An 18,334-nucleotide genomic window follows, 5' to 3' on the forward strand; every position below is an offset into this window, starting at 1 on the left:
GAGCAGTGGACACACCGGCCAGGAATACCCCGAGGACCGGGCGGCAGAAGGCCATCCTGCCAGTCCTGCCCACACTCTGTGACCTCAGCCACTCATGTGGCCAAGCCCACCTTCTGTGGAGAGAGGGGAATAGTCCAGCCTCTCGGGCCGAGTTTCTCTAGCCGCCGGGACTGGACTTTGTTGCCGAGTTAGTGCACATCCAGTAAGACTCTGAATTCACGACTCCAGAAAGAGATGCTAGACATACCCCTAAGCCTCGGCGTTTATGACTCCAGAGATAGATTCAATATTCATGTCCTGATGGATCTTTTCAGACATCAAAAAGGAGTTCTGATATCCATTTCCTCTCATTGCTCTTGTCCTGGGGTTCCTGGACCAATGTTTTTGGCTCTGGCATTGGCCATACCGGCCTTCGTTTTGATTCTGTATTCCTTCCTTGCTCTTGACCCCAGGCAGCGTACCAGTTCCTAAGGACGGCTCTCAGCCCTGGGAAAGGCAACCAGAGGAATCTGAGAGAAGATCCAGAAAGGGAGACCCTTGGATAGGGCGTTATGTGGGGGCTCAGGTAAAGAACCACTGCTCCCAAGATGGACTTCTGACTTCCTTCTGCATCCTTTTCTTCTTCTAGCAGAAAGAAGAGGGATTTGCTAAGCAGCCAAGATTCTAAGGAAAGCCTCGCAGTGGTGGGATCTTTGGCAGCAGCGCTCTAAGGGGGACCTAAACCCCCATGCGATGTCTTGTTCTGCTTGTGCTTCCAAAAGACCAGAGGAGAGGTTAACCTCTGAAATTGTTAGCCAGATTCGTGGTTTGTTTGGTTTTTCACATCACATTCTGCTGCGCCAACCATGAGACTCGTACATTCTTTTTGAGCTGTTTCCTGAATATGTTCTCAAGCTAAATGCTGATTATGCTTAGGTATTTTAAGCATCAAGAAGGGATTTTACTTTAAACCTCAGTCTGGTTGTTCTCTTTAAAATAAGGTTATTACTTTTCTGCCCTTCTGAACTTAATTCAATTTTCCATACTATTTATGATGACCAACTATCCTGGTTTTCCTGGGGCTAGAGGGTTTTCTGGGATGCAAGGTTTTAGGGTTGACACCAAATAGTCCCAGGCCAGTTGGGATGGCTGGTCACCCTAATACCTGTCAGCCCTATTCACTTTCTGTCCTTTAATGTAACCACCAGCTCAGAGAGGAGAGGACATACTCCATGGTTAAAAATCTGGGAAACTGGACAAGTTTCCTGACATAAATTTCTAAACCAGCAGATCCCTATCCCCTACCCTTGTCAATCTTGCAAAAAATCAATTTGACTAATATCCCCCTTGCCAATCAGGCCTACCAAAGTCAATATAGTCACTGACCTCAAGCTCTGTGGATGCCAGGGGAGATCCTGCTCGAAAGTCAAAGCTATAATCCAGATTCTAAGTTAACATCTCTCAGGGAGGAAATCTCCCATGGAAAAATACCATGGAAAAATCCGTGACTTTGACCACACAGATACATTCATTATGGCAAGACTATAATCACAACATTGCCCGTCAGGGTTTCCATTATAAACGGGTCTGAATCTTGGTGGAGCACAATTCTTTCCAGCTGGAGTAAAGCATGGACAGGTTTTCAGCCCATTGGGGATTTTTCTGATTTGTTTGCAAATTGGCAAGCCTGGGGGTGGGGGAGGAGGGAACGTGGGGGAAGCTGAGGCTGGGAACGGGATAAACAATATGGATTTGATTCTTAGTTCTTTAAACTGAAACTAAGAAAACACAAACAGCAACCAACCAAGGTCAACGAAGGGCATCACTGAGATGTGATAGTTCTGCCTTTAAAGGCAACACTTTGTCTTTAACTTACTTTAAAAAATGGAATGTTTGATAAAAGAACAAAGATGTGCTTCTTCTTCTTCTTCTTCTTTTTTTTTTTAATTTTTCTTATACCTGAGGTTTAGTCAACCACAAATGTGAGCTTTGGGCTCTCCGTGCCCTCAGGGAAGCAGCATGACGGGGAGACCGTGTGGGAGATTAGAGCTGGGCTCTCTCTGGACTCTTTCTCTAGCTAATTCCCTCACCGTCCCTAAACCAGTCCCCCTTCCTAAGCCTCAGAGTCCTCTCCTGTCAGGAGGGGTACTATACGCTGGCCTGGCGAGGTCATAGGAGTCTTACTCATGCCCACCAAGGCACAGGGTGAACTGTCCGGCCCTGGTGTCAGGAGCCTTCTCCCCCTTTCCATCCCTCATGCTGACCCTCTAAAGAGTCGCAGTCTGACAGGCATCCTGTGCATCCAGGGGTCTGCTGTTTGCCGAGGCCACGGAACCCGAGGGGCCTCCTTCCCGTCCTGGATCTTGGCTTGTCCCAGAATAAATGCATATGGGATCCTGATGAAGAGTTAAACTTGTTTTCACTAAAAAGTTTCACAGAATTTGCTCCAAGGCCATGGCCACATTTGGGGGGCATCTTGCTTTGGGCTCGTGACCTTGTTTGGCCTGAGAGCCAGAACCATCATCCATGGTTAAAGGGTAGGGCCGAGACCCTTCTCAGGCCTCGTGGGCTCCAGGGTGATGAAATGGTGCCAGTGGAAGGACCGGCACACACGCTGGGAATCTGCGGAAGTTCTGGGAATCAGGAAGAGGACCGAGTCTAGCCGGGCCGCATGTATCCGTTTGCTTTAAACGTCAGCCTCGGTAAAGCGAACGAGAAGGTTTACCTGCCTCCTCCGGCCCCGCTTCCCGTGCTCAGACGTCCTAAGGGCTGGGAGGTCAGTACGGAGTTGTCCCCAGCGGTCGGGAAGCAACGTGATTCATCCGAGTGCGGGGTCAGGCGACGAGGGGCCCAGGTGAATTTGGTATGGCTGTAAGAACTGGAGTCATTTGAGCTGGTTATCAGGTTTGGAGTCATTTGTTTTTTGTTTTTTGTTTTTGTTTTTTTAATGTTTTATTTTTTTATAAACATATTTTTATCCCCAGGGGTACAGGTCTGTGAATCACCAGGTTTACACACTTCACAGCACTCACCAAAGCACATACCCTCCCCAGTGTCCATAACCCCACCCCCTTCTCCTAACCCCCCTCCCCCCCAGCAACCCTCAGTTTGTTTTGTGAGATTAAGAGTCTCTTAGGGTTTATCTCCCTCCCAATCCCATCTTGTTTCATTGATTCTTCTCCTATGGAGTCATTTGTCTGAAATACCTGTCTGCTCGAAGCTCAGCCTGGCTTAGTTCCCACTTGGGCTGGGAATAAGAGGCCCGGTGCCATCTTCTCTCCCTTACTCCACGGTCGTGGCTCGCCCTAAGGACGAGGTCTGGGTAGGAACCTGCGCCGCGCAGAGGTGAATGCCCTGCGTGCTCACGGACCCGGCGGACGTGGCTGATGGGGACCTTCCGCGGGGGCGAGCTGAGGGGGCAGATATTATGAGTTAAGCACACTTCCCACTCATGTTTTACTCGGAGACTTAATGCCCTTGTAATCTGGCCGAATTCCCAGCCCTGGCCAGAGCGCAGCATCCCCCCACCCCGCCACGGCCTGCGGCGGGCCCCAGGTCCCCACCCGCCCACCGCGCAGGCGCGCGCTCCCTCCCGCGCACGCAGGGCCGCGCGGGCTCGGCAGGTGGCGCTGTTGCCTGTGCCGCGGCGCCGGAGCCCGCGCCGTCCCGGGTCCTCCCGCCGGCATCCCTCGCAGCGTAACGTAAGCTGCTGTGAGGGCAGTCACCCCCGGACCCCACGGGGACGGCGCCACGCGTGTGCGCGCTCGGCACACACAGTGCCTGCTGTCTTTCCTCAGCAAGCTCATCACCTCTCCTAGTTGCAGTCGCGGGCTCAAGGGTTTCCTGAGACCATCAGGTGTTCAGATGCGGTTATCCTTCCCCCTGAAAGGAACATGAGGAATCTCCCCTTTCAGTAGCAAGTGCCCTTCAGTTCGAAGTCAGCATTTGTGAGCGACCCAGCGTCTAATCCATGAAGCTCATCTTGAGACCCGACGTGCATAATACCTAGCCTGCATTTCGGATGACAGGGGCCATCGGGCTGGTTTTTATTATGGGGACAACTACTATTGCTGTTAAGGAAGAAAACAAGCCCTTTTCTGTGTCCCTTTAGGGACAGTGGATTCTGGAATGTGCCAGCAATTCTGTTTTCTGGCTTCCACGTTCAGTCTAACTTCCATGGATCTAGAGAGCGCTTTTCATGTCGATAAGTTGAGAATCACCCCCTTTTAGACAATGGAATCTGAGTTAGTACTGAAGATTAGTGACCCAGGAAGCCATGAGTAGCCACGGAGGAACCGTAAGAGCATATCCCTAAGTGAAAGAAGCCAGTCTGAAAAGTCTACACGGTGTGTGATTCCAACCACATGACATTCTAGGAAAGGCAAAAGTATGGACACGGCCAGATCCGTGCTTGCCAGAGGGTGGGTGTGGAGGGAGTAACGGGCAGAGCAGAGAGGAATTTTTAGGGCAGTGAAACTCTCCTGTGTGATTCTGTATGCGGACACATGTCATTATACATTTGTCTAGAGCCACAGAATGAGCAGCACCAAGACTGACCCTGATGTCGACGATGGCCTCTGGCCGACAAGGATGGGGCGGGGGGTGTGGGTTCATCGTTTGTAACATTACATGTCTGGTGGGGCCGTGGTGGGAGGGAGGCAGAGTAGGTGTCAGGGTGGAGGGATGTGGGAAGTCTCTGTGGTGTTCCCTCAACTTTGCTGTGAATCTAACACCACTCTAAAAAGGAGTCTATTTCCAAAAAACAAAAACCAAAAACCAAAGAACGTATGTACGTTCTCTTCTCGGGGATAGACCAAAACGTAATCCTTATCAAAACATCGACTCAGGTCCCTGTAAGCGGCCGGCGCTGGAAACGGAGGCCCAGCTCTTGGGTGTGGGAGCCCAACAGAAGACAGACACGGGGGGGGCGGGCGATGATGGGTCATCTCCCCTGTGGCCTTGCTCTGAAGATCAGATGCGGCCCCTCATGGATCAGTTCCCTTCACTCATTACGGGGGCTCTGCCAATGTTGGCTTGGAACCTGTGAGTAGGATGTGGCCTTGAAAGACCCTCAGGATTCCCACCACCCTCCGCAGAGGCATCTCCATGGAAGTCTGGTCCGGTGGACAGAGCACCCGCATTCGGTCCGCCTCCCTGGGTTTGAATCCCCGCTCCCTTCCTTGTGAGGTGAATAGCTTCACCTTTCTGCGGGAAGTGTCCCTCTCTCCAAAGGAAAAGTGACAGGAGCAGCCTGCATATTAGGACTGTGTGTCGAATCAAGTAGGATAAGACCCAAAAGGCTTCTAGCCAAGTGTTTGGCACAGATTAAGAACACGGCGTTTAGTGAAGATTAGTTTTCCAGGTGGCGGGCCTGTGAAGAGAGGTCAGTAAGCCATGAACTCATTATCTTTGTGACTACATAGAATTACACGACTTTTCTCTGCGATGTCTGAAGTTCCCTCAAAACTCGCAATACCCATGTGGCAGCTTTTGTCAGCCCTGTCCTCCCCGGGAGGGCGAGCCCACGTTGGGGACAGAGATGACACCACGCCTTCACTCGGTCCTGGGGTCTCACTGTCAACCCCCTGGCAGGTGTGTTCAGACTTTCTGAAAGCCAATGTGAAACTCCTATGGGGGCTTTTTGAGCCCGAGATAAAGTCAAGGAGTAGCTCTCCTAGAACTTTCTCCTGGAAAGAAAAAAAGGTTACAGTTTTTTGTTTTGTTTTGTTTTCTGTATTTTTTCTGGTTTAGAGAGTTCCTGACGTGCTTCTTCTTGTTTTTCTTCATACTTAGGGACAGCAGAAATGATGCACAACCTCCCCATAATCGCGGGGTGCTGTGCGCTGGACCAAGTTATATTTACTGAGAAATTTTTAATAAATAAACCACAGCCATGAACCCATGCGCCCTTATAAACCAGCCGTTTCTCATGGGGAGAGTTCAGGAGATTTTATGGAGCAATACTGTGTTCTCATGAGAATTTTATTAGAAATCAGAGACTTGAAATCCATCAAGCAGGAAATTTATGAGGTTACATGGGAACTATCCATTCATTGTGACATTCTGGGTTAATTTACTTCTTCATATTATGTTGATTTACTTCGTAAATTTCAGCCCTGAACGTTGTCCTGAATTTCTCAGCAGACTCAAGCCAGCTAATTGATTTCTTGAACTTTTCACTTTCCATTTTTATCCTTAAAAGAAGATAGATAATTATTGATGGTCTATATAAGAAAGCAACCCCTCCACATCTGTGGGAAATGCATATTGCTGGTCAGAAACGTGTCCAAGCAGGTCTTTTCAAATGCCAGGGGATAAACAGAGCTTAGTGGAAAAACATTTTTATAACCACTTGCACTTCTTTACGTCTCTAACTTTTCCGCTCAATAGTTTCTTCAAATAACGTGTTTTTTTTTTTTTAATTGTGTTTTGCGAAGCACCCGGTTAAAATTTCACTTACCAAAAAAACAAAACAAAACAAAAAAAACAACTTGTTTATCATCATGTAACCCAACTTGGAAAAGAGCCCAAACCCAGAATAGATGTTTGTGCCGGGGAAGTGAGAGGAAGTGTTCTAAACAAGTGTTTCGTCTGGGCCTGTTCCAGCCCTGCATTAATTGTCGTGTTAATGGTGTGAGGAAGGAGGCCAGGCGGGGACTGGCCTTGAGCAGAGGCTAGAAAGTGAGTGGTGACACAGGAACTGGGCTTCCATTAACCAGATGACCCCTTTGCTGACATTTGAGCATATCTCCTGGGGGTAAAGTCCCCAAATTAGCTCATTTCTCTTAATCTCTAAATTTAATTTTTTTTAAGATTTTATTTACTTATCTGTCGGGGGGGGGAGCAGGGGGAGCAGTAGGAAGAGGGAGAGGGAGAGGCAGGCTCCCCGCTGAGCAGGGGGCTCCATGCAGGGCTCCATCCCAGGACCCGGGGGTCATGACCTGCGCTGAAGGCAGAGACTTAATCCACTGAGCCACCCAGGTGCCCCAAGACCTATTTTTTTTTTTTTAAAGATTTTATTTATTTATTTGACAGACAGAGATCACAAGTAGGCAGAGAGGCAGGCAGAGAGAGATGGGGAAGCAGGCTCCCCCCTGAACAGAGAGTCCAATGCGGGGCTCGATCCCAGGACCCTCGGATCATGCCCTGAGCTGAAGGCAGGGGCTGAACCCACTGAGCCACCCAGGCGCCCCAGGGAGTTAGAATTTACTGAGATGCCACAGTGGTATGGTTACTTTGTTTTAACCTTTTCTACCCAGCCATGACCCAAAGTTGCTAATTTTAGAAATAATATTTGTAAGAAAACAATCAAGAAGTCACCTGCTTGCTGGCCTCAAGTTTCTTGGTATCAGAGAATGATAGCAGCTGCCCCATCCTGGTTCTGCTCCTCTTTGAACCAGCAGAACTTAGTTGTTCTAAAAAGCCAATAACCGTTGTTGCCACTAGCTCGTCTTTCTGAGTGCTGCCCTGTGCCAGGCTCTGAGCTACATGTATCTATCAGCACGTTTACCCCTGGAAGCTCTCTAACGTGGATCCTTTTCCTCTCCCATTTCCCAGATGGAGAGCTTGAGGCTCAGGTTGGGGAAGCAGTCTCTCCGGGATCACACAAGCAGACGCAGGGCCCAGAATATTCGGGGGCAAGCTGCTACCTAGCTGTTGGGGGAGGGGGGGCAGACCATTCACACAAGCTCCGCCTTCAGGAAGCTCTCGTTCTGGTTTCAGGGGCAGAGGACCTGAGAGGGTAGCTAGTACTCGGGTCCGTGATGGCCCGGGGTGACCGTCGTTGTGTCTGTCTGTGTGGGGGGCAGGAAGAAGCCCAGATGGGAAATAAGCCCAAGGAAAGAGGCTCCATGTCGTACGTCATCGGGGAAGCGCAGAGGAAAACAGGGCGATGCCGCGGCGCACCATGAGAGTGGCCCAACTCTGGGAGCACCGACCACACCAAGTCCTGGAGAGGCTGTGGAGCAATGGGGACTGTCACCCACCAATGGGGGCATGCAGAGTGTGCCTTGGAGACAACTCGGAGACAAGTTGGCAATTTCTTACAGATTGAACCTGTTCTAACCGTACGATCCAGGAGCTGTGCTCCTTGGAACTTACCCAAAGGAGCTGAAAACTCATGTCCAGGCAAAAATCTGCACATGGATATTTATAGGGGTTTTATTCATAATTGCCCAAACTTGGATACAACCAAAAGGTCCTTCAGGAGGTGATGGATACGTCAACAGTGGTCCATCCAGACGAAGAGAATCACGGAAGAGAATCACGGCCGTAAAGAAATGAGCTATTGGGCCGCGGGAAGACGGGAGGAGCCTTAAATGCATGTCCCTCGCTAAGTGAAAGAAGCCAATCTGGGAAGGCCCTGTGGTGTGTGACTCCAACTCTCTGACGTTCCAGAAAATGCAGAACCATGGGGGCCGTACAGAGATCGGAGGCTGCCCAGGACTGGGGGGGAGGAAGGAAGGACTAGAGCTCAGAGGGGTTTTCAGGCGGCGAAAAGGCCCCTACGGCACCATCACGGTGGAAACACATCATTATACATCCGGGCAAACCCACAGAACATCCAACAACAAGAGTGACCTCTGGTGCAAACCACGGACTCTGGGTGATGACGACGTGTCCCCGGACGTTCATGATTCTAACAAAGGTACCGTGTGGCTCAGGATGCGGGTAGTGGGGAGACTGTGGTAGGGGGATCAGGGACCGCTGGGAAATCTCTGCACCTTCCATTCAATTTTGCTATGAACCTCTAACGGTTCTAAAAAAATTAACACTCTAAAAAACAAAACAAGGAAATAAGAACGTCCTTGACTTTAGGAAACATTCACTCCAGTGGTTTGGGAGCAGGGCACTTTGAAACAGGGCTGTGCATATCAAGAAACATAAAAACAAATCAAAATGGCAAATCTGGCTCATTGATGTGGAGACCATATCCACGAGTGCTGGTAAGAAGGGAAGACTGCCTGGTGGAGGAGGTCTGGAAAGGCTGGAGGGTGTGTTTGACTCATGGCCAGAGGAGGAGGTGAAGGCCTGCCCTGGACCGGAGGGCCTCCCACTCGGCCTGGGGTCTTTCCCTTGGGATTTTGCCTCCAGATTCTTATCCCTCCCCTCCTCTGGTCTCTTGTTAGGGGAACTGGTAACCAGTTGATTTGCTCTAACCCTGGGCAAGCTGTGTTTGGTGATGGACCAAGGAAAATCCCACAGAATAGAAACCAGTCTCCTAGAACATACGCAGGAAAGTGTTGCTGGCAACAATCTGTCTCTAGCAAGCAGCCTCAGAATCAGGGTCTCTTGGTCCTTCCACAGAGGTCTGAGGGCCCCGAGTGCAGACCATGGGTGTGGCCTCTGCAGGACCGCCAGGAAGGACCAGCAGGTGTCGGCAGGGCCTTCTTCCCTCTCCGCTGGGACATGGGATATTTCCAGCATCACACACTGAGGGAAGTCCCCCAGCCCTCAGAAGCTCCGGCCCCGAGGGAAGAGATCCAGAGAGCACCCCCTCCAGATCAGAGCGGTGCAGGGCGGGGGGGGGGGGGTGCCACAGCAGGGTCAGAGGGCAACGTGGTAAGTCCCCGTGGCTCTGACTGCTGCCCAAGTCTCCTCCACATCCTCACGCCCAGCTGGGGGAGGAGCAAAGGACACACACTTCATATTTGAGATCCAAGCAGGCTCCCCACGGGCACCCTCACTGCAGAGGGTCCCCAAGGCCCCTGTCACAACCTGGGCCAGGAAGGCGACCCACTTTCCACTGTCTCCTGCTTTCAACCCATTGTCTTGTTGGGGGTTGGAATGGCAAGGGCTACAGGTGCCTTCTCTCTGCCTAGAGAGAGTTCTGGAACATTTGAAAAGGCTCTGACTCAACCAGAGGCCAAAGATATGGGGGTTGAGCAGCAGTCTAGCAGTGTCTTCTAGAAAAGGTGCTGACTCACCCTTGGATTGTGGGTTTTCTCCCAAACAGCGATGTCTTCATCCAGAAGGTTGAGCTGAAAGCAGGACAGGGGTCAAAGCCATTGCACCTGATTCCCTTCAAAGAGAAAGCAGTTTCCTCACCGAGGTAGAGCAGAAACACTGGCCAGAGCCCCAGGGGATGGGGCATTCCCGCTGGAGATTAAGCTAACTTTTGCAATATGTTCCTGCCCCACAAAAGCCCGTGTTGAGCACTTAGTGCACTGGGTTTAAGAAGCATCCACAACGGTTCTGCTTTCCACCAGCTGTTTTCCTCCAGAGAAGGCCATCAGGGGACACCCTCTCCCCAGAAACTTCTGGCAGCCAGGGACCTCATCCGCCCTGCTCCCCTGCATCCCCAGGGCTTACAACCATGTCCAGAATACCCTACTGTAGGCAATACAAGTTTACTGAAGAAAGTGATTTTTTTTTTTAAAGATTTTATTTATTTATTTGAGAGAGAGAGAGAGGCAGGCAGAGGGAGAGGGAGAAGCAGATCCCTGCTGAGCAGGAAGCCCAATGCGGGGCTCAATCCTGGAGCTCCAGGACCACGACCTGAGCTGAAGGCAGATTCTTAACCAACGTAGCCACCTAGGGGTCCCTAAAGTGATTTTTTAGTGCCTTTGACTCTGCAGTGAAGTCGTAAAGAGACCTAAGCTCTTTCTGTCATTGATGAAGAGCCTGAAGTGAGGAAAGTCCACAGAGCCCGAGGACAGAAGGCTGCCCCACCACTAACTGAAGGGCCACGTGTGCTGGCAGCCCAGCCCTGGGGCTCAGGCTTGGGGGTGGAGCCAGTGCTGCCCAGGCCCCCGATCCCCGCCTCATCTGAGCCTCTGCAGACCAGACTGAGTCACACAGGCAGGACATGCGACGGTGACATGAGCCCTACACTCGCACCATAGTGACCATCCTCCAGCAGAGCGGGAAACCGAGTTCACTGTAAATTCAGCCTCTTGATTCCAAGCAAGGATCTTCGTGCTTTTTCAAAAATGCTTGATTCACCTCCCCTCAGTCCCTAAGACCTTGCCCATGACGTTGACCCCAGCACGGTCCTTTCTGGGAAGATGGAAAACGTGTGTGCAGAACCTGCTTAATTCCCCACGTCTTCCCACTGTAGAGGCTTTGGATTTTCCTCTCCTCGCTGTCCTGACCCTCCTCCATACAAAAGCCCGTCTCCCAGCCGGCACGTCAGCCCCCCTGCTTCGTCCTTCCCTTTCTCCCTGAGTGACCCACTTCTCTGTCTCTAGATGCTTCCCCTAAGATCCCGAGCGTCTCCGAGTGTCCACCAGGAAGATATGTCGCCCGACACATTTCCCTCGGCCCCGCTGCTGTCCCTCCCCGAGCCTCACTACCCCCAGCTCAGCCCCACTTCTGGCTCCTTCCCAAACAGGGGCGGCCCCCCGCTGAACACCAAGAATATATTGGAACTAGAAGAAATCTCAGAGGCCACCAACCCAACACTCTCCTTTTAGGCTGCAAGATGAATGGAGGTGACACTCCTGCCCAAAGTCATAGGCGTTCAGGTGGGCTCGGAATCAGAGCCCTGACCCCCTTTCCCATTCAGGGCTTCCCAGTCCCACACGGCTTCCCCGTCCCCGGACCCCCAAAGGCAACGTGCTCACTCCCTTGCCCACAACTCGGCTGGACCTCTGCCAGCAGCTCCCACTGCTCCCCCGTGGGCTGAATTTGCGCACTGGCCCGAGACGCTGCCCTGCACACAGATAATCCCTCACTCCCCAAAAGCTGCCCATGGTTGGTGCTTCTGACCCCAACGCTCTGCCCTTGGGAAGTGATGCCGTTACCCCTTCTCTCCCACGGTGCGATGCATGGCACAGACTATCTCCTTTTGCTTCTGGAGGCTTTGCCCTTGAAATGGGGAGTCTTTCCTCTCTTGTTCCATTTCTGTAGGAATTACGACAGTGATATAAACGGATGGCCCCGGTGTTACTCGAACAGTGGGGTAAAGGGTTGAGGCAAAATACATCTTAGAATAATTTAATACCTAATTATGGGATTGTTACACATGAATATTTTCCTGATTTCCATTCAACAGCATACAGTTCCCCTTCAGAGGTCAGATTCAGCAATCGTCATCAGATGCTTCCAGCATCCTTCTAGAGGCTTGAGTTAAAGGAGCTCTCTAGGGCTGTGCCCTGGAAGAGATAACAGATGTAATAGCATCTAACTGACGATTAGGGTCAGGATTTTTATAGGAGAAATTACTCCTCAGCGGCACGTTTTCAGTCATTCATTTTTCACTGATTTCTTTAGCAAATTCTCTCTCGGTGAGGCTGAAGTCTGTCTGGATGGACCGCGAGTGCCTGGTGCACAGCTCGGCTAGCTTCTGTCCGGACCACGGGTCAGAGAAGCCCTTTCTTCCTCTCCCTTCCCCCCTATCTCCAAGTCAGCCGTTATGTAGAAGAAGAAAGAAGAAGAAAAAGAACAATTCCAGGACACGTTTTCAGCGTCGTCATCACAGAAACCACAAGCCCTTGTGTGAAAATGTGCAACGATGCCCTTTGCCATCTCATCTTCGAACACTTTGAACGTTCCAAGATACCTGCTTCTACTTTTGCCATCTCACGGAAAGATACATTTGTATTTGAAAGTTTACACAGTATTTGTAAAAGCAGAGCAGAAAATAAAGTACATTGACGAGGGGCGCCTGGGTGGCTCAGTCAGTATGGCGTCTGCCTTCAGCTCAGGTCATGATCCCAGGGTCCTGCGATCGAGCCCCACATCGGGCTCTCTGCTCAGCGGGGAGCCTGCTTCTCTCTCTCTTCCACTCCCCCCTGCCTGTGCTCCCTGTTTAACAACAAATAAATAAATAAAATCTTTTTTTAAAAAACAAAACCATCAGTGGGCAGCAGAGACCTCCATGGAGGGTGGGGGGTGGCGGGGAGCAGACAAATTTGAAGAAAAGTTCTCAGCTGTCGAGTCTCTCAGGCCTGCTGATGGCCATGGCCAGGGCACCTACCTTGGGCCTCAGTCTCCTCATCCACAAACTGGGCCTCCTCCAACACCTGCCCAGCAGCAAGGTTGTTGGCGATTTTGAGATTGCGTAAGTGAAGCACCTACTATGGTGTTTGGCATATTACATCTATAATAAATATTCATGACAGAAAAACCAGAAAGGCAAAAGAAAAGAACTTGGTTGAAATACTTGAGCGAGAAACACTAGTTTCTTCCTCTGTGGGTTATCCGCGCCTCACCCATCGGCAGGGGGTTCTAGCCACGACCAGCTCCCACACCCCCCATACTAGTCAAGAAAAGGCTGCCCCGTCTGGGTTGGGTTCCGCTCCCCCTGTCCCCTCAGCCGGAATTCCTGTCACAAAATACAACTTCCACGGCTGTGCCCGGTGGCCACTTTGTCACAAACCAGAAGATTCCTTAGGTGCTTCCTCCGTCCCCCGACGGATTTGTGTAGCCGGTTCTCCAATCAGCTGGTCTTGCTCCGCGCACGTAGGGCTTCATTTTCCACCAGGCCGTGCTCGCTTCGCAGCACATATTCTAAAATTGGAACGTTTTCCACCGGGCCCCCGATTTCAAAGTATCCATGGGGCCTGGGCCCTTTGCCAGAGAACCACACAAATGGGGCCTGGAACTCTTCTCACAAAATCTAACCAAAACGTCCCCCTGGCCGAGGGCCGGGTGTCAGCTGGAACACAGGAGCTGGGACGAGGGCCGACCGCGGGAGGACCAGCCGCGGGGACACCCGGACGAGGGGCTGTCCCGGTGCCTGCCCGAGAGCGGCCAGGAAACGCTTCCTCGGAACCGCCTGAACACGGGCGGCACCTCGAGCAGGTGTCCGTGCAGGTGCACAGAATTTCCCGGCCCTTCTCAGCCCCTCCACGGGCGTCCTGGCCTCTGTGCAGCCAAGCTCTTAGGGGTGGCCTTGTGGGGCCCCTCTTCCTGCTCAGTGTCTTGGGAGTTCTGGCAAATCGTCTTGGCCCCACAAACGCGACACTGGAGTTGTCAAACCCCACCATGGGGCCCTATTCGTGCAGGGGGCTAACGTGTAAGGAGAAACCTCGCAAGGCCGATATGGGGACGGCTCTGGGCTTGAATTCACGGGGAGGGTCCAGGAAGCTCCCTGGGGGAGGAGAAGAGGAGATTGGAACAACCAAACCTTCTCTCTCAGCGATGGGGGGTTTTTGGCGGCAGCGGTGGGGGTGGGAGGCTGTGACCACGTACACAGGTGACTGGGACCACCTAGGATCAGGCCACGAATGTCCGTCACATTCAGTCATAATCGTGGCTGTAGTTTAGGGCACACACGCAGCGTCCCAATCTATTCCTCAAACTGGTCCTACTCTCCTCATTTTGTAGATACCAAAACGGCTGTTTAGGAAAACCCAGGGATTCATCCAATGTCCCAAGGCGGCAGTTGGCAGAATCAGAAACAGAGCCAAGTCCGTCTGACCATTTGCCCTTCTCCTCGCCAACCCCCAGCGGCTCCTCATGGCCCCCCGAGTGTCACCCCATTTTCCCGGACACACTCGCCGTCCTCCACAACACCGAGTGGGTGCACGTTCACGTCTTCTGCCCGAGGTGACCTGCAGCTCCTCTCGGCTTTACTTACCATGCTCTACGGATTCTCGAAAACCCTCTGAGGGATCCTCCCAGCCCGGGCTGAAGCCACGCGGCGGCCGCGAAGGCACCTGCTCACCACGAGCCGAGGCTGCCGCCGTGGCTCCTCCCCCCGGAAAGCATGTTACTAGGCAGCATTTTCAGCCACGTCTGTATTAAGTGTTTAAATATCGGGGAAATTGGAGAATTGAGATTTTAGACAAAGATTTGATTATCTGCGTCTGAAAAAAAAAAAAAAGGTCTATACGCACGGTGGTTTTAACAGAACCCCTTCTCGCTGGGATAGTCATCAGGGCTTTGGGCAAAGGTCCTGACTCTACTCTCCTTCCCGTTACACGGAGGTAAGCGCGGCTGTGGAGGTGCCGCGGCCAGTGACATGTGAAAGCGGAGGAGAGTGTGTGGCCCTTCTGGATGGGAGCTCCAGGGAGCGCCACGGCCGGGCCGGTGCTCAGGATGGCGGTCCCTGGAGAGCCCCTGGACCACCTCGCCAGCACTGGTGGGCCAGATGATGACCCTGCAGGCCACACCCCAAGCTCGATCCCAGCAGCCCGAGAGGGGAGTCCCCCGGCCCGCCCCACTCCCCTCCCCCCTGCCAGCCGGCATGGGGTGCTCGGTTCTGTGCCTCTTGAAAAAAAAAAACAGGGCCGTTTCCTGAAACAAAACCAGGAGACCTCAGCCAAGCCAGTCAGTAATTCCTCCCACTTGCAGTCCGCCTCGGTGCCAATGTGGAAAACTACTAGGCTGGAGGGAACTTTCCCCTCTCGCAGCGTTCGTATTTGGTCTATAGGAAAGGTCACAGGGACCCCAGGGAGGCTGTGCTGCCGGAGAGCTGGTCCTTACCTGCACCCATCCCTCCGCCCCCACCAGAAAACCCTGCTTCCCAATGGCATGCTTAGCCTTCCTTTTTTTTTTTTTTTTGGTCTTTTTCCAGTCCCATGAGCTGAAGCAATTTTTAGGGGAAAGACATTGATTACAAAGGACAACTCTAGTGATCGGATGTGAAGATTAATGAGGAGGAAATGCCCCGGGCGCATGGGCCAGGGGTGAGTGAGGTCTCAAAAAGGTAGCGACAGCCAAGAGGTAGAAACAGCCCACGCGTGCGTCCAGGTTGGAAGGATAAACAGGATGTGGGGTCACCCGACAGCAGAGTGTGAATGAGCCTTGGAAAGGAATGGGATCCCGACACCTGGCCCAGCACGGATGGGCCTCGAGGATGCCATGCCCAGTGAAAGATGCCTGTGGGGTCAGGAGAGGTGCTGTGTGATTGCACTTACACGAGATCTCTGGCGTAGCCTAATTTTAGGGACAGAAAACAGAGCAGAGCTCTCCAGGGGCTGACAGAGGGGGAATGCAGCGTCCGTGGGTAGTGGGAACAGAGTTTCAGTTCTAGAAAATGGAAAAGTTCAGGCAATGGACGACGGTGATGGCTGACCAGCAATGAGACTGTGCCGAGTGCCACTGAACTAAAAACTGTGAAAATGGTAAATTTAGGTCAGGTATTTTTTTACCGTAATTTTTAAAAGTAAGAAAAGAAAGGGGTACCTTGTTCAAAGTAGTCTTTGGGGTAGGCCAACCTTCTTGCATTTTCTGTCACGGGCAGAACCAACATGGTGCCCTCTGCCCGGTCCGACACCCACCACACCCTGGGTGGTCTGATGCCAGGCCTTGTCCGGGCTGTGCCGACCCTCCCATCCTCTGCGCCCACCCTCCCCCCAGGTAACGGAGCTAAGGTGAGGGCCCTGGAAGCTTTATGAAGAGGATCAACTAGATGTTGACTGGCAGTTACCGTGCTAAAAGCCAGTGCCATTGAGGCCCTACTGTGTGTCAGGGGCTTTGTATGAATGTTTCATATTCGAAACAAGCCTAGAGGTGGGTAAGCGGAGCTCCCATACTAGGTTATGGGCTGAACTATTTCCCCAAAAATCCATATGTGGAAGTCCCAACCTCCAGGCCCTCAGAATGTGGCATGATCTGGAGAAAGAGTCTTTGCAGAGGTGAGTGAGTTAAAATGAGGTCATTGGAGTACGCTCAGGTCCAATGTGACTTGTTCTATCGTTTCCCAGGATGATGGTAACCAAGGACCACGACCAAGGCTGAAGCTGGGGCTCAAACAGCAGAGGTGCCTTTCTCCCAGTTTCGGGAGCTGCGGGCCTAAGAGGAAGGTTCTGGCCCAGCTGATTTCTCGCAAGGCTGTCTTCCTGGTTTGCTGATGGCTATCTCCTCGCCGTGCTTTCCTCTGTGTGCGTGCACGCCTGTGTGCGCAGCGAGACACACACACACAGAGAAAGTGGGCTCTCTGGTGTTCCTTGTCATCAGGACGCTCATCCTGTTGGGTCAGGGCCCCACCCCTCAGACCCCACTGAACTCTAATCACTCTCCTAGAGGACACATCTCCACATACAGTCACGCTGGGTGTTGGGGCTTCAACACATGAACCTTGCAGGGACACAGTCCTTTTGTCTCTAACACTGCTGTCCTGATGAAAAGGGGGATTGGAGCACAGAGACTGACCCACAGCGGGAAGATGTGAAGAACTACGGAGAGGAGACGGCCATCTACGAGCCAAGCAGAGGGACCTGCGACAGATCCTTCCTCTCAGGCCTCAGAAGGAACCAACCGCACAGACAACTCACTTTCACACCTCCAGACTCCAGAACTATGATTTAAGCTCCAGTCTGTGGTATTTTGTTATGCCTGCCCCAGCCAACAAATACAGAAGAGAAAATCCAGGCTGGCCGTGGCTAAGTGATGGACAAAGAGTCATGTAGCTGGCAAGGAGCAGGGCAGTAATTCAAATCTGGTCCAGTGGTGTGCTGGTGGCTCTCAGGCACGGGCGTGGGGGGCCCTGACTTAGAGCTTCTTCCCGTTAGTGCGGCGTTAATACCCCCCATGGTGGATTGCCAGCTTCCAACATGGCGTCACCGACCAAGGCACTGGGGAGAAACATGCCCGGGGGCTTTTGGCTCTCCACAAAGGAAGCTAGCCAGCTCCAGTCCAACCCTGCCTGAGAACTGTGTGGTTTTTCCTGGTCTTTCCTACTAACAAATGCTTTTTTAAATTTTACTTTTTAAACACATAAATGCTTTTACACGTATGGCTGGATAGGGTAGAAGTTGGGATACAAACTGGAAAGTTATTTTCCTATTCCCTCCCCTTACACGGTGTTAAAACCAGAAGGACTTCGGCAGCCTCGAGACTCAATCACCTTGTAACTGTACCAGGGCTTGAACATCTTGTAGCTTCTCTGATATCATTTATTGAAAACAAGGGTGAGGTGGGATGGGGAGGCATTGGTCAGAGGCACAAAGTTTCAGTGATGCGAGAGGAGAGAGTTCCGGAGCAGTCACAACAGGCTGGTGATGGTCCGCAGCCCTGGGCAGTGTACCTGCAAGTCAGTAAGGAGACAGATCTTCAGTTCAATCTTCTCAACACACATGCCCCGTGCTACTGGGCTGAGGTGATGCCCAAGTTATTTAGTTTGACTGTGGTGGTCATTTCAGGATGCAAAACATCGTAGGGGACATCTTACCATGAGACCATCAAAGATAGCTCAGTAAAGTGGTTAGAGCAAAATAAAACAAAACAATGGGGAAAGAAGCAGCAATTATTAAATAACTGAGCGAGATAAGCTCTACCCCTTGTTTTGGAAACACGGAATAAACTAGCCATTTAAGAAGTTCTGTTGCATGACGTCTAGTCTATCCTGGGCACGTTGGGTTACATCGTCTTAAAATACTGCCTCCACTGTGTCAAAACAGCAGCATCCACAGGTGGGTCAAGTGCTCATGGCTCACGGCAGTGTCCCGTGGTGCTCAAGACACCA

General features: G+C 51.9%; 1 long non-coding RNA gene across 1 annotated transcript; it reads right to left on the reverse strand.

Annotated features, from left to right (window-relative positions):
- Positions 1–5,973: 5,973 nt before the first annotated feature.
- Positions 5,974–13,218, reverse strand: LOC116581668. Its single transcript, XR_004282155.1, has 3 exons — positions 12,899–13,218; positions 9,906–9,959; positions 5,974–6,173 (listed from the first exon to the last, which is right to left on the reverse strand). It is a non-coding gene; the product is annotated as an uncharacterized LOC116581668 (long non-coding RNA).
- Between the last annotated feature and the right edge of the window lie 5,116 nt (positions 13,219–18,334).

This window comes from Mustela erminea, chromosome 21 (genome assembly GCF_009829155.1).
Source record: "Mustela erminea isolate mMusErm1 chromosome 21, mMusErm1.Pri, whole genome shotgun sequence".
Taxonomy (NCBI): Eukaryota; Metazoa; Chordata; class Mammalia; order Carnivora; family Mustelidae; genus Mustela; species Mustela erminea.